General features: G+C 37.6%; 1 long non-coding RNA gene across 1 annotated transcript; it reads right to left on the bottom strand.

The window, feature by feature from the left end:
• Positions 1-3202: 3202 nt before the first annotated feature.
• Positions 3203-10443, bottom strand: LOC131521751 (uncharacterized). Its single transcript, XR_009266353.1, has 3 exons — positions 10292-10443; positions 9051-9119; positions 3203-3451 (listed from the first exon to the last, which is right to left on the bottom strand). It is a non-coding gene; the product is annotated as an uncharacterized LOC131521751 (long non-coding RNA).
• Positions 10444-12481: the final 2038 nt, after the last annotated feature.

Raw genomic sequence — 12481 nt, 5'->3', positions numbered from 1 at the left:
GAGCATGAAACACGATGCACTATATTATATTAAACAATGTATGCCCAATCAAAATACCATAGATGCACAAAACTTAATTTTAAAACTTGATAATACCATTAATTTTCCTAAATATGCACAATTTGCATATATAGCACTGTTTGTCAGTCTGTGACGCTATATTGCGATAGACTTATGACCTATTTTTGGGCTGAAGAAATATAGTTCTTCATGTGAAGTTGGAAGTTTCCTGTACAAGTTCATCTGACAGATTTATTCTTTAAAAACCAACATTTCCGGTGTTAGTGATGCAGTGTCCCACAATCCCAGAATATGCGACAAGCTCAGTGAAAAAAGTCATCCAAGATGACAGATGGAGACAAGAACAGTAACTTATTATTTCATTAAATATTAAAAATAGTCATTAGCTATTAGAAAACAAACAAAATATCTCTAATAGACCTAAAAGAACAGAAAAAGTAAATATTTTTTACTAAGCAGGAGGGAAAATAAGTGGTTACAGTTAAAGTCAAATCAGATCTAGATGACTTATTCACATTCTTTAAAAAACCCCGACCTTTACAAAGTAGAATATGAAGATATTATACTGATAAAATATTTTATAAATACAATACCATAGTACTGAATATTTACCTAAATCACGTACCAAAAAATTTTCATGGTATCCAAAGAGATAATATTACCATAGAACGTCATGTCCAGAAAATATTATAATTACATGATACTTTTGACTCAAACTGAATTGCGAACTATACTGTTTAAAAGATTCATTAATTCATTATTTTGTTAGAGGTCTGAACACCACACCTTTCTCCACATCAAATGAGTCAGAGCCAAATCCCAGATAAGTCATCCCTCACACATTTTCCCATTATCCCTAAGCTTACAGGGATGTGCAGAGTATACAGATGCACTTGGAAATAATAACACCGTTGAAAAGGGGGCAAGGATAAGGAGGGGCCTTTGCATTCAGTATATACTGACTAATCTAGTGTATTTAAACAACAGAGCAGGACAGATGACTCAAAGGATTAATGGAGGACTTTAAAGTTTTAGTCCAGGACAGGCCCATGTATCTGATCAGATCACACTCCCAAGAACAGCCAGCAAAGGCCTGTATACTAACACAGACTAAATATGAAGTACACAATCAAACACACGCACACGATCACAGCAAGCACTCAGTGTTTGTTTAAACATGCCCAAAGGCAAAATAACTGAGCGTTCAACATTTTTAAAAACAGGATGTGAGTCACCACGGATAGGCTGAGGGTTTCCAGGCAAAACTCACCCAATGTAAAACTTGCACTAAGAGGTGACCCAATCACTCTCAAATGCCTGGATGAAATCCTGAATAGCTAATGGGAAGTCCGTTTGGAGTGAATTAGACTGAGTCAGTGCATGGAATCAGTCCCAGGCTCCAGGCCTAGATGTGTCTAAGCACTTCCTGTGGTCTTAATCCCCTCGGAAGGGACCAATCGCCCACTCACTCATGCTCTTTTGCCAGCTGCTACATGACACTTCCTACATTCAGTCACACACATGGCACTGGGTGAAAGACATGTCTGTTGACTTAATCATATCCAGAGTTGCGCACATGTTTGGGCTTGTGTATGAATCTGGAGTATATCTATGCACGCGGACAGAGAGGATTGCGAGCGGATCTGTTCAGAGATCTCATTTCTTTGCGTCAAAACCCTGTTGGGATGGGAGTAGTTTTATATGGGGAGATGGGGGGAATGTAATAATTACCAGAGCTTCTCCATGATTTTAATCCCATCAGAATCAGGCTTGTCAGTAATCTTCCCATGCCGGAAAAGATTATAGGGTTTTTTGGCTTCTATAAAATGAAGTTAAGACACCATGCAGAAAACGAAAGATGAAGCGTATTAAGAGAGAAGCTGACTGGTGCGTTTTTCTTCAGGTGTTTTGTGGAGTCGCTCCAAGCATTTCATTAAAAATGTGATGCTGAATACGATTTATTAGTTATTAAGCAATGAACAAAAGCAATATAAATTTGTAGTTTAAAATAAAAAAATAGGAAAAATTGCAAAACGTAAATAGATTATGCATCTAAAAAAGTATACTTTGTCCAGATTTTGATTGCAAAAAATAACATTTGCAGGAAAACCAGCCAATGTCAAAATTTTGATAATGCACATATTGTGTTTGTGTGTATGAGAGAGAGTTAAACTGCATTAATAAGTCCATTAAATTCCAGTGAATTTCCATTTTCTACCCACTTCAAAAAGCCTTGCACGCTTGTTCACACAATTCCTCAGGCTTACAGCTAATTAACAACAAAATAAGCCAGCGGTTCTTCACAATAAAGCAGAAGCCACATAAAAAAGATGAGAAGGAAAAACAAAAGCACTCGCTGTGTGTTAAACACAAAACAGGAGGCCAAAAACACAGATTTGCAGAAAACACAAAAAGGACTAATTTGAGAAAGAGCGAAAACTAGGGTAGCTATGAAAAGAAGCCAATTATAATGAAGTTACTTAAGAGGACAATATTTTTAAATATACAAATGATGAGAACATCCATAACTGATATTCACATTGTCCTGTAGATGAATTGTGGGAGAATTCAGGGCGAGGAGGAAAAGGAAATGAAGTGTGTATCACACACAGCAGTATCACAAAGAGTTTCCCTGCCTCCTCATATCCAAGCCATTGTGTTTAGTGAACTCAAGCAGAGAGGCCAGAAGATGCTTGTGTGAAATATAAAGGAGGGCGAGTGTGTGTGTTTTTGTGTGTTAAGCCACTCTTCCTTTACTTGCTGACCTTATTTTCATACACTCTCGCTCCTTACATACACACCATCACTCCTGCTGCGGGCAGAAACTTGCTTTCCAAACAGTAAGCACTTTGGAGGGCCGGAATGCTGCTCGGAATGTCGCTGACAGGAAAGCAGGAAGAAGGGTCACCTCACCTTCAGATGCTGCAAAGTATGCCAGCATCTCTTCCTATCTTTTACATTCAAGCACACGCACACAACCTGAACCACTTTCTTCACAATGAGGGCTTGTTTCAGAGGTATGTGGGATTTGCTTCCTTTTCCTTATCTCCGAAAGGATCTCTGAGATTGATGGATCTTCATGCCACCCAGAAGAAGCACGTTATGGCCAGACATCATTTTTTAATGGCACTGCCCCCATTAGCTCCCCTTAAGCGCAAAACTTGCACATGTTACTTGCCTGACAGGAGATGACAGCGGTTTCATGGCAGGTCTTCCTTAGATGATCATGAAATGATGAGGCTAATGCTTAAATCCTGTTTCCAAAGCTGGGTTGGATTGGTCTGCGTGCATCTTTGGAGCGAAACCAGCCCTCGACCACCCCCGTTCCCCACACTGAAAAGCTCACGAGAACAGCCTGATTTTGGTGGAAGATGTGGCTGCTTGGGTTTGGGGTCTGGCAGGGTTTTAAATTCCATAATGAGGAGCAGGTCTGTCATTAGAGGATGAAAGGAAAAGGATGGATTTGAGGAGAAGATACTAACAATCCTAAAAACAGAAAAGGCTTGATTACAGGGCCTGCCGAGGGTAGAGATACACAAATCTCACAGCAGGAATCAAAACATACTCTACACAAGCATGTGAATGGAAATGCTTCTATTTCAAGTGGGATTTTACATGTTATTTAATTGTGAAATAAAAGAATGAGGATTGGCCTTTTTAGATTTTAAGAATTAGCTTTGAATTTGAATTTAATTGGCCATATCCCACAGAAGTTGAATTCAAATTAAAGCTGCATTTGAATTATAGGAAGTGGAATTTACCATTCAGAGAAATTCATCGAGAAATGGCATTTTGGCAAATTAAGTGTTCATCCACCCTGGCCTCCAAATTTGTTAAATATATACATTTTAGTGCTCTCAAACGATAAATCGTGATTAATCTGATCAAAAATAAAAGTTTTTGTTTACATATCATTCGTGTGTGTATATTTATTATGTATATATGAATACAAACACATGTACAGTGGGGCAAAAAAGTATTTAGTCAGCCACCAATTGTGCAAGTTCTCACACTTAAAAAGATGAGAGAGGCCTGTAATTTTCATCATAGGTATACCTCAACTATGAGAGACAAAATAAGAAAAAAAGAATTCCAGAAAATCACATTGTAGGATTTTTAAAGAATTTATTTGCAAATTATGGTGGAAAATAAGTATTTGGTCAATAACAAAATTTCATCTCAATACTTTGTTATATACCCTTTGTTGGCAATCACAGAGGTCAAACGTTTTCTGTAAGTCTTCACAAGGTTTTCACACACTGTTGCTGGTATTTTGGCCCATTCCTCCATGCAGATCTCCTCTAGAGCCGTAATGTTTTGGGGCTGTCGCTGGGCAACATGGACTTTCAACTCCCTCCAAAGATTTTCGATGGGGTTGAGATCTGGAGACTGGCTAGGCCACTCCAGGACCTTGAAATGCTTCTTCACGAAGCCACTCCTTCGCTGTTCGGGCGGTGTGTTTGGGATCATTGTCATGCTGAAAGACCCAGCCACGTTTCATCTTCAATGCCCTTGCTGATGGAAGGAGGTTTTCACTCAAAATCTCACGATACATGGCCCCATTCATTCTTTCGTTTACACGGATCAGTCGTCCTGGTCCCTTTGCAGAAAAACAGCCCCAAAGCATGATGTTTCCACCCCATGCTTCACAGTAGGTATGGTGTTCTTTGGATGCAACTCAGCATTCTTTCTCCTCCAAACACGACAAGTTGAGTTTTTACCAAAAAGTTCTATTTTGGTTTCATCTGACCATATGACATTCTCCCAATCCTCTTCTGGATCATCCAAATGCTCTCTAGCAAACTTCAGACGGGCCGGACATGTACTGGCTTAAGCAGGGGGACACGTCTGGCACTGCAGGATTTGAGGCCTTTGTTACTTTGGTCCCAGCTCTCTGCAGGTCATTCACTAGGTCCCCCGTGTGGTTCTGGGATTTTTGCTCACAGTTCTTGTGATCATTTTGACCCCACGGGGTGAGATCTTGCGTGCAGCCCCAGATCGAGGGAGATTATCAGTGGTCTTGTATGTCTTCCATTTTCTAATAATTTCTCCCACAGTTGATTTCTTCACACCAAGCTGCTTACCTATTGCAGATTCAGTCTTCCCAGCCTGGTGCAGGTCTACAATTTTGTTTCTGGTGTCCTTTGACAGCTCTTTGGTCTTAGCCATGGTGGAGTTTGGAGTTGGACTGTTTGAGGTTGTGGACAGGTGTCTTTTATACTGATAACAAGTTCAAACAGATGCCATTAATACAGGTAACGAGTGGAGGACAGAGGAGCCTCTTAAAGAAGAAGTTACAGGTCTGTGAGAGCCAGAAATCTTGCTTGTTTGTAGGTGACCAAATACTTATTTTACCGAGGAATTTACCAATTAATTCTTTAAAAATCCTACAATGTGATTTTCTGGATTTTTTTTTTTCTCATTTTGTCTCTCATAGTTGAGGTATACCTATGATGAAAATTACAGGCCTCTCTCATCTTTTTAAGTGGGAGAACTTGCACAATTGGTGGCTGACTAAATACTTTTTTGCCCCACTGTATATATTTACAAAAATTTTATATTTGTATATTAAATATATTTTTATATTATATAATTTATATGAATATAAATATAAACGTAAATACATATTTTGTAAATATATACTGTATGTGTGTGTCTTTAGCCCTATTCGGACGGGACTAGTTTTACGTTTGAGTTTCGATTCTTATCACCTGACGTCTGCGATTTTCATGGACCAATTCGGACGGGACTAACATCTCCGTGTTTATTACAGGGGTGGGAGGGTCTGTTTTGTACATCTGGGCGTTTCAGAGGTCACGCGCTCTGTATGCGTGCATTGCGTGTCATTCGGATTGATTACCATTAGTATAACAGTTTTACTACAAATACCATGGTGAAGTACAGCAAAACCATGTTAATGTGTGGTTACTTTAGTTTTACTTTAGTTATTTATTTGTAGTAAACCCGTGTTTAATTTTCATAAAGGTGCATATGTAATTAAAACATTATGTAATTGAGTGCAGAAATGAACGCGAGTAATTTTACCTGATGCAGATATTACAATAGCCAGTCTGAATGGTTTACGTGATCTGACTCTTGATTTTATTATTGTTTTTAATTTATTTACTTATTTTTTCCTTGCCGGGAGGCAAATATATCTAACATGAGCGCGGTAAGAGCGTCTACGGTAATTCACGTTGGCCAAAACACACAAGGAAAGGCGTTGTGAAAAAAAAACTCACCGGCAATCACAGACATCGCGTTCGGACGGGATTAGTTTTCTCAGAGGATCACTGAGTTTGCTGAAAAACAGTAGGTAATTTGCTCTGGAATTATTACAGAGGTTGTGTGAGAAAAACACAGACATGGCAGATTCGGACGGGATTAAAATCACCAAGTAGCCTACGTCTGTGAAACACACATTTCTCTAACGACCCCCTGTAAAACTAGTCCCGTCCGAATAGGGCTTTTATATATACAAAATAAATATACACACACATATATTGTGTAAACAAAAACTTTTATTTTGGATGTGATTAATCGTTTGACAGCACTAATAAATTGAGTATTTATAAGCATTTATTAAATAATATATAAAATATTAATTATGTACCCATTTCTGAATGTAAACTTTAAAAAGAAGGCCTTCCAGACTTTTTAAATGTTTGTAAAAATGCTTTGTCAAGCATCATCCTGAAAACTTTTTCAGTTTTTAGTTTAAAACAACACTTACTGCAGTTGAAATTTAATTAGAATTCATTTAATTTTGCACATGTTTGCTAACTGAATTGAATTGGAATTTTATTCAAATTGGAATTTTAAAAACAACACAATTCTGAATAACACTGGTCAGAATGCAATGCAAAACACAATGGCAGTGCATTGTCAACATTGCCATTCTTGTGACTTGAAAGTTAACTACTGAAATGGCAGAGCAACAGTTTAGCAACAGGTTATTTTTAAAAACCCTATTTACACAAGAATGCCTTATGTACAGATATGCAGTTGCAGTGCATTGGTCAAGTATTCATGTCAGCATTTATTTGTGATCTAATATCAAAAGACTTGCTGTGCATTCTGAAATCGCGTACTGTCTGAGTAGGTACTACATTTGAATTTGAACTTACTTTGAACTTACCATTAAAATGTATATTATATAGTACAAATATGGGTAATACAAATTAAATAAGGACGTACTACATCTGCCATGTTGTTGTGATCTACCATGTGACCTACCACTACCAGTGTAACTTGCGTCGCTTCACTGCCATTCATAAATTCTCTCCTGTGGCCTCATGGGATAGGGTGTCCATTGACTCGCATTGGAAGTAGCAGGTCATCCATATTTTTCATCTACTGTTTTTTCGAATATTGTGAATTTGAACATACTACTCTTTGTATTGTTTTTACTATATAGTAGGTATTCGATTTTGGATGCAGCATTGGACTGTGTCTTGCTACAACATATATTTAAAGTACAATATTGAATACATATAATGCACAATTGGCTTAGAGATTGGAAGTAATAGCTTAGAAGCCACAAACAGCATTTAAATGTCATCAGCAAAAAATTTGTGTGACACCACAACAAAGATAAAGCCTGAAAAAATGTGAATGTTATGTAACGTATAGTCATCACTTCGATTTATGTACATGTTGATTTCTGAAGTGGCTAGTCCACAGGCAGCCATCAGGCCATAATGATTTACAGCATGAGCCTTGTGTGTGGCGGTCTTATCTATGACATGAGAGGGAGGAGGGGACGCTAATCTCGCCCTGAGAAGAAAAACAGCTGATAAGTCTTTTGGTAGGATGATATGTGTTCGTGTGTGTGGGTATTGAGACACACACACACACACACACACACATAGGATGTTATTCAGTAGAGGTCTGGGGGAGGTTTTGCTCCGCACAAGAATGGGAACGTCCTCACATAAGACAGTGGGTCAACCACATAAATCATGTGTGCCACTGTGTCAGCATGAATGGTAATAGACCGATGTGGCATGGTGTTAATGTGAACAGATAATTATTCTCACCACAGCGCAGATGAGAGAACTGGGGAACTTGAAAGCAAAAGGATTGGTTTAGCCAAAACTCCATGCCATTCCTTTGTTACCACAGTATTTACTGCAAGCCAAGCAGCAGTGAGAGAAAGTGTAGAAGGATATTAGCGCTTTGAGAGAACACTTTAGTGCAGCACACAATGCAGCTTATCACCCATTGCAGAAGTCATGATTAGGAATTTATGGGATCCGTTCAAACTCATTAAGTGCTTGATGTCGACTAGTAGATGGAATCGTCGCTGTGCAGGGGTTGTTAACTTTACTGCTAGTCTTTAGTGCTGCAATTTAACAGTCAAGTGAATAATATATGGATGTTTTTTTAGACAGCCACCTGATTTCTTAAAAAATAAATAATTTATTAACAATTAATTTATATATTTAAAAATTGTCTTCTTATATATATCTCATAATAATGTATATTAAACATTACATATAAACATATATCATTAATAAAATGATTATTTTGAATAAATTAAATTATATATAGAATATTATATTTTTATTTTGTATATTTTTAAATATATTGAAAAAAAAAAAAAAAAAAAAATTATATATATATATATATATATATATATATATATATAACATTTGAAATTGTTGTGTATTTTAATGTGAATTCTTTTTATAACACTTCAATAATGGATCTACATTGTTGTTTTCAGTTCAAAAGCATATGTTATTAATTCAAAAATGTTACATTAAAACCGATAATAGAGACAGTTGAGAAAGAACTAGGCTAATTATTGGGAAGAGTGAAAGTTAATGTAGAGGAATCTAGATACAACATATAGGCCAGGTTTGAACTTGTATCTCCTAAACAAGCACTCCAGCTCATCACAAGGATTCTCATGCTCTAACCACAAGGTCATGGTTCTAGTTGTGGTTTGGTTTGATGAGTTCAACAACGAGGCAATAATAAGGCCTTATAAAGAAATGGCAGATGAACATAAGGTTTTTACTTACATTCAATGACAATGCGGTCAGAAAACTCAGTGTTGAGGGAAGAAAGCTGTGTGGCTCATGTCGTTCTCTCTGAGGAAATATTTAAACAGAATATTATGAATATGTTTACAATCTCAGAAGACGCAGGGTCAAGGACAGAGCTGCTGTCACAGAAATAAGCAGTAGTGACTAAACACATTCTTCAGCATATAATAGTTTATAGTTTCATTTAAAGTACTATAAAGAGGAATATGTAGCCTATCTCACACACACACACACACACACACACTTGTTTTTGTGAACCAAATGAACTGCAGACTGGTCCCGACAATGTCAAAAATTTCAGGTTTTACTATCCTTGTGGGGACATTTGGTCTTACTACTCTTACTGTTACTGCTTATCGATCCGGTACTTTAACGGTATTCTTATCGGTACTTTTTGTTATATATATATATATATATATATATATATATAAATAATGAATGAGACAGATTAGGAGCTGGATTAACATTGCTTTATATTCTGAAATGTAAAATAAATATTTAATTAAATTAATATAAAACATCAATTTGTAAATGCACCAGTGTGCAGGCATTTTTAGTGTTTTATATACATAAGATACAGTAAGAACATGAACAAAGAAACAAAGTAAAACAAACCAACAAATACAATAAAACAAATATACAAATGAAATGAAATGAAATAAACAGTGCTTTCATTTTTCCATGAAGGTCTACTAACATTAATGTTCAGGTAAGTAATAGCTACAAAAGAAATCTAAAAGTAATCAAACGTAAAACAAAAAAATTAAAATGTAAAATAACACTGTATAATTTTCACTGTATGTATTGATAGATTAATGCTTATTAAAGCTATAACGTTATTCAGATTAAGAGCTGTGGGTGATTTTCTCTTTGCATTTTGTTATTTAACATTGATGGCCCAAGCACCAGTCTGTCACTTTAAGACAAAATATTGACACGCATCGGATTTTCTCCCAACTGATCTCGTCCACTTAAGACATAAACTGTGTTTAAGTGAATACTCTCGTAGCTGGCCATTTTGACATTTTGTGTGCATTTGATCGTTTGGATGCGCCTGAAGCTCAAAGTGTAATCTGCTTGTCCGTTTTGGAGCGCGGCGCGCACACCCATTTCATCCCGGGGAACAGCGTCTCTCGCGCTGATTGTGCTTTCAACGTTTTATTATCAAACATGTCATATAACAATAAAAAACAAGAAGTTAATACTGAGCAACTTACATTTTAGATGCTTTCGCAGACGAAAATATCTGCAAACAAAGTCAAACAGATTTTATTTTGAGTAAATCCGAGAGACTAGAAGTGTTTCGTTCATGAACGAATCATTAGAGTAAATTACTAATCATTTGAGTAATGACTCAATCAGTGACTTGTTTCTGAACGAATCGCTTGAATTAATGAACGGTTAAATGACTCACTTATTAAGACAGTCACTTACCGCCACCTATTGGCGTAATGTTAAACCTGCAGAACCTTGTCATTAGCTTTCTGTGGAAACTATATAGTATTTGCCTCTAAATGGTTAAAACATTTTGAATTATGCCAGTCCAAAGGTTGAGTCTGGTTTAAGTGGTTTGTTTAAAGCCTGCACATAAGACAAAATGTTTGTGAATCGCTCTCAGACTCTTGAAACGAGAGCATGGCATATGTTCAACCACTCCCTAATCCAAAAACACATTTCATTCAGTATTCAATGATCCATTAATCCTTCATGTACTGCTGTAAACTTCACAGCAGAGTGGTAGTGGTTTAGCTGAACAATGACTCAGTGACACGTATTGACATCGCATTTGTGCAAAACACGCCATTTGGGCATGACAAACCAAACATGTTTTTGTGATTGCCTCACTGTTCCTAATCACGCAGATCCAAACAAATCACACACATCAATGGCTACGGAAGAGAGCTTAAAATATAAGTTATGTCAAAATGAATTAGGCGATTTCTTCTTTGAAATGGGGCGTCTCCTTGATGAAGCAGTGAAATAGTTGAATGCGTGCCTGTTCGGCTCTTTGGAGCCCCATCAAGGGATTTTACTGATTATGTGGTTGTTATTTGCATGGAGATTTACTGAGATTTTTTAAAAAAGAGAGAAAGACATCGATGGGAAAATACCTTTGTCTGCTTCAGAAGAAATAAAAGCACACAGATGTGTGGTCTACAACACTAGAACTTTATCAAACTAACAACCTTTCAAAAACAAGCAATAGAAGACAAAAACATAGCAATAGACGCTTTTAAGAAAACTATTTTGAGATAAGTAAAATTGTGCCTTTATGAATTATAGTTATTAAAATGATATTTACAGTGTCTCACAAAAGTGAGTACACCCCTCACATTTCAGCAACAATTTTAGTATATCTTCTCAAGGGACAATACTACGCAAATGAATATATTTTAGAGTAGTCAATGTGCAGCTTGTATAGCAGTACAAATTTATTGTCCTCTAAATGTAACTCAGCATATAGCCATTATTGTCTAAATAACTGGCAACAAAAATGACACCCTAAGTGAACATGTCAAAACTGTGTCCAAAGTGTCAATATTTTGTAGGGGCACCATTGTTATCTAGTACTGCATTAATCCTCCTGGGCTTGCAGTTCACCAGAGATGCGCAGGTTGTTGCTGGGATCCTCTTCCACTCCTCCATAATGACATCACAGAGCTGTTGGATGTTAGACACATGGTGCTTCTCCACCTTCCGCTTGAGGATGCCCCACATGTGCTCAATAGGGTTCAGGTCTGGAGAAATACTTGGCCACTCCATCAGCTTCACCTTCAGCTTCAACAGCAAGGCAGTTGTCATCTTGGCGGTTTTGTGGTTTTGTGTTTGGGGTCGTTATTATGTTGGAAAGCTGCCGTTCGGCCCAGTTTCTGAAGGGAGGGCATCATCTTCTGCTTCAGAATGTCTCAGTACATGTTGGAATCCATGTTTCCCTCAATGAACCGCAGCTCCCCAGTACCAGCAGCACTCATGCAGCCCCAGACCATGAAGCTACCACCACCATGCTTGACTGTAGGGAAGACACAATTTTCTTGGTACTCCTCACCAGGGCGTCACCACACATGCTGAACACCATCTGAGCCTCATCAGATCAGTCTCATCAGACCACAGGACATGATTCCAGTAATTAATGCTCTTGGACAGGTTGTCTTCAGCAAACTGTTTGCAGGCTTTTTGCTTCAGAAGAGGCTTCCTTCTGGGATGACGGCCATGCAAGCCGACTTGCCTCTAAAGCAATGCTGGCAGCACTCATGCATCTGTTTTTCGAAGCCAGCTTCTGCACCTGAAGCACAGAACGAGGACCTAACTTCTTTGATTGACCCTTGTGAGGCCTGTTCCGAGTGGAACCAATCTTGGAAAACCTCTGTATGACACTGGCCACTGTACTGTAACTCAGTTTTAGGTTG

This window comes from Onychostoma macrolepis, chromosome 16, assembly GCF_012432095.1.
Source record: "Onychostoma macrolepis isolate SWU-2019 chromosome 16, ASM1243209v1, whole genome shotgun sequence".
NCBI lineage: Eukaryota > Metazoa > Chordata > Actinopteri > Cypriniformes > Cyprinidae > Onychostoma > Onychostoma macrolepis.
This window is presented reverse-complemented; position numbering and strand designations above follow the sequence as displayed.